The following is a 4,523-nucleotide window of genomic DNA, read 5'->3' on the forward strand; positions in this document are numbered from 1 at the left end:
GGCTTGCGGCAACCACATGTGACGACCCCGGGCTGGACTCCGCTTCGTCCACGGTGAAAGCCGATCCGGCGATCCACAGCGCGAAGTTTATGTATTTCCTCAGTGACCAGCACGGATCAGCTCTAGGCATGACGAAGCGGATATCGTCCTCTTTTGGAAGACCAAACAAAGTAGTTTCACTTTCACAACGAAACACAGCGCCTTCACGACATGGCGGCAGCAGCAACAATACTACAGCGAGAATAAAAGTTACGCCTTCTTTCTTTGCGTGAACATTTGGGTGGCGTTATGCAAATCTTCCCACATCGTGACGTAGACATGTGGGGGCGTGTTAGAATGAGCCGTTTTAGGTAGGCGTGTTTGACTCTTAACTTTTATAAAGAATATCTCTTTGGATTTGAGACTTTAGTCTTTCCAACTTTACAGATCTTCTTTATTCACCAAGAGCTTGTAACACTCTAAAGAGAAAGGAAAAATTGAAATTGCATCATATGACCTTATGATAATAATCCTTATTTGTATATTCTGTCACTTTGACTATTCTGTCGTTTTACATTTTATAAGTACTGTGTAAGCTTAAACCACAAAGTGAACGTTAAAAGGCCTATTTTTGAACAACATGTACAAATAAGTTATCATCTGAGAACGTTTTAGCAGCATTCAGGTATTTACTGAGTTGGAGGCATTGTTGTTAAACCAATTGATTAATAACGACCACCTTTACTGGTGATTTTAATACTATTTATTTGGAATTGAAAATGGAAATGCTGAACAAAAATGAACAATTTTATTCTATATTATATTACTACATATGTCCACTTGTTTGTGTAATGCTCAGAGAGCATGTTTTATGGCTAAAGATCCCCTGTGCTGTGTGCTGCAATATTTCCTAATTAACAAAATTAATTTTAAAAAATCCACTTTGATTTCACTTCACTGATACACATTATCGACCACTCAATAGACAATTGCAATTTAAGCTTTCTTTTGCACTTATAGCTGTTAAAATAGCTTTTACAGTAAGGCATATGTATATGTAACATATAACGTTACAGGAATTACAGCAGCCCCTCTCCAGAATGATATTAATTAGGGACAGATAATTATGGCAACAACTGAAATAGGTCAGATCCCTTTCCACCCCATCAACCTGCATGTTTGACTGGAATTCATTATAATATCTTTACGTCGACGTGGATTATGGTTTTGAACAAATTTGCTGGTTCAGCATATTGACCTCGAACACTTATGGCCGTCATTAGCTACAATATACCTCCCTTGAGTGACAGATGGATGCGGGGGAGGGGCTGTATTATTGACCCAAATGACGTTGTCCCGCCTCTTTGGTCAGAGTTGTTTCTCATTGGTTCACAACAGCGTCACTTAACGTTCACGTAGCCTGAGTGGTTTATGTAAATGTAATTTTATGACGTATACTGTCGCACGCATCGGTCACTGGTTAAACAGAGAGGCACAGTGCGGTTGGAAGCCCCGCCCTCCTGCAGCAAGAACGAGTAGGCGGGATTATCAGAGGAGGAATAAAGATGATTTGTCCAGTCCATCCGTCAGGATCATGTTTTGATTGCTCATTGGCTGCAGCTCTGCCCATCGACGCTGAGACTGAAGCGCCTACGGTTATAATGTCGCCCAGTGACCTAGTATTAAATAAAGCGACGGTTATGTAGCGGCAGATTATAGCATCGTCTTGGACATTTTGAATACTACCTGTACATTCAGGAAGACTTGACAGCGTCGAAAATCTACTAAAAAAGGCAATCATTCATCCCGCAGCGATTTTGTTTTTGTAACGTTATAATTTTCCGGATCATGCTGAAATCAGAAGGAAAACGCATATAACAGAAAATCATCATTTGCCTTGAGCAGCGCTGCAGTGCGATCACGCTACCTCTCTGTCCTGGTGGATGTCAGCAGCACATCGATCTACAATACAACACCGCATTGGGTTATAACTGGGATATTCTCTCTTGTCGCGGTTTAGCATAAAGGTTTGGTAGAGCGGAAGTTGTTGGTTTGCAGAGGACTGGATTACAGTTAAACTGGTGAGTAAGGTGTTGTCGGCATCGTGCTGTGTCTGATAATACAGTAGATTGGGAGGGATGTCGATCACAGTGCCTGCAGGATCAGTCATTTAGAGGGAATCTGATCAGCAGTGTGTGCGCGCTCGTATTTTGCTCAGTCAGCTGAAAGCCAAACTTGAGAGAAGGATAAACAATTCACAGCTTGTAATGAGTCGCTATTATTTACATTTGCATCGTCATTTTACTTGGGGCATAGATTGAACCGAAACATTTAGTCTCGGATATTTATGTGAGAAATTTATAGTGTTAAATATTATCTTGAATGGTTTTATTCAAAAAGTCACCATAATAACTGAACCTGCAAGTACAGTAACAGGTGCGCAGTAGTTTCGCGTCTTAATAGAGTCACATGATAATATAATATCCTGGGTCTATTATTCAGGCAGGTAGATACAGAACACGTGCAGGTGTTTAGTGTCTTTACGTTTGGATCATTTTATTTATTTATTTATGTTAATATTGAAACCTCCCTCTAGTTAGAGAGAGTCTCTTTTGAAAATTAAATATATAATCCAGATAAAAATGAAAATTCTGTCATTACTTATTTCTCATGTTGGTCCAAACCTAAAGATGTTAGAACAGAGAGACTTAGTCACCATTCGCTTTCATTGCTTCTTTTGTTCATACAGTCAAAGTGGATGGTGACTGCGACTGTCATTTGTGATTTTTAGCTGAGAAAGTAGTCATATTTTGTATGGTAACAGACGAGATTGAGTAAATGATGACTGAATTAGATTTTGGGATGCTGTCCCTTAAAGATACATTCTTCTCTTACAGGGATGGACAATGCCCATACTAAGACGGTTGAGGAGGTGCTGGGATATTTCGGTGTCAATGAGACAACGGGACTGAGCTCTGAGCAATTAAGGAAGAGCAGAGAAAGATGGGGCCCCAATGGTACTACATCATTTGCAAAAAAAATACAATATATGTTTTGTACAATATGAACAATAAATGTCATAATGAGATTTCATTAACTTTCAAATCTTTAATTTTTTTCTTCTGCCCATTTTTCTTTTATTTTGCTATAACCTGTGCCACAGAGCTACCTGCTGAAGAAGGTGAGCTGCTCCCTTGGGTTTGTGTAATTATTAGCAGATCTTTCATCATATACTCTAAGCTAAAAGTCTCTCTGAGCTTACCTTTGTTGCATGGGAGATGCTGGTTGTGTAGATAATTAGTTATTATTGGATTCCCTTGAGGAGGCTGGATGAGATTTGCATTCTGTTTGTAGCTGAATAGATCTTGATTGAATGTTTCTTAAAGATGTATTTGTAAAGGATTTTTTAATTGTTTACATGTTCCAGGTTTTAGTGTTCATCTTCGTCAAACTTTGTGACCGCTGTAGGTCTTTATAATCTTTGTTGTGTTTACAGGCAAGTCACTATGGGAACTTGTTCTGGAGCAGTTTGAGGATCTGCTAGTTCGGATTCTCCTCCTTGCCGCCTGTATTTCCTTTGTAAGTATAAATCAAAGACTGTGTTTACTCTCACACTGTTAAGCAAGATTAGCGCTGGCACAGAACAATAGCACAAGCTTTTCACATTCATAGATGCCAAACATATTGCATCAGTTCTACAAAACTCTAGCAATCTTCATCCATTTACAAATACTATCTATCTATCTAGATAGATAGATAGATTAATTGGGTACAATTAGTTATGGAAAAAATAACATTTTAAAATGATTAATGTATTTAACGCACCTTGGCCTGGACTAGAGCTGTACGTGATTTTACATTGCATGCAGCAGTTGTTGACGAACATGATGCAGGACAATGACTGTGTTACATGCCCCTTAAATTCAAGATATGGTATAATTGTCTTCTATTTATATCATATGATATAGTTAAGCATATCACATGAGTAAGAGTGTTTTTTTTATTGAATATCTGCATGATTGCAAATATAATATTGATTTTAGTGAGCAGTTCAATAAACAATAAGTTAATATTGCGTTACATTTTAGACAGAATATCGTCAGTAGCATGTGTTTTTGCTCAATTTTGCCAACAAAAATAAAATAGTTCCAAAGCATGCCACAACACACTGCCTCCGAGCAACACAGAGGTGTTTCATTAAGGAATGAATCTACATTTTGAACAAACTGAGCGAGCTGATGATTCAGTGAGCCATTCATAGAGACGGTCACTTGCTTTATTTCTGAATGAATCAGTCATTTGAATGAATTGGTTGAATTAATCATTAAATGACTCCCTTGACCTGACTTGCTGCCGCCTATTGGCAGTTTGTTTCATATTTAGACTATCATTTTATTAAAACAATTTTTTTTTATATTTCAGTATTTATTTAAAAAACATTAATGGCCATTTAAACCCCATTAATCTCATGGCATTATTTATGCAGTTCTAATTGCAGTGTGAATTTATGCAATCTCTGAACTGTAGTTAGGATAGTTAGGATA

The 4,523-nt window shown here is 37.9% G+C and overlaps 1 pseudogene; it reads left to right on the forward strand.

The window, feature by feature from the left end:
* The first annotated feature begins 1,548 nt into the window (after window positions 1-1,548).
* LOC107674227 (sarcoplasmic/endoplasmic reticulum calcium ATPase 2-like) overlaps window positions 1,549-4,523 on the forward strand; it is a 29,873-nt pseudogene continuing 26,898 nt past the window's right edge.

Source organism: Sinocyclocheilus anshuiensis, unplaced genomic scaffold (genome assembly GCF_001515605.1).
Source record: "Sinocyclocheilus anshuiensis isolate Anshui unplaced genomic scaffold, SAMN03320099.WGS_v1.1 scaffold728, whole genome shotgun sequence".
Taxonomy (NCBI): domain Eukaryota; kingdom Metazoa; phylum Chordata; class Actinopteri; order Cypriniformes; family Cyprinidae; genus Sinocyclocheilus; species Sinocyclocheilus anshuiensis.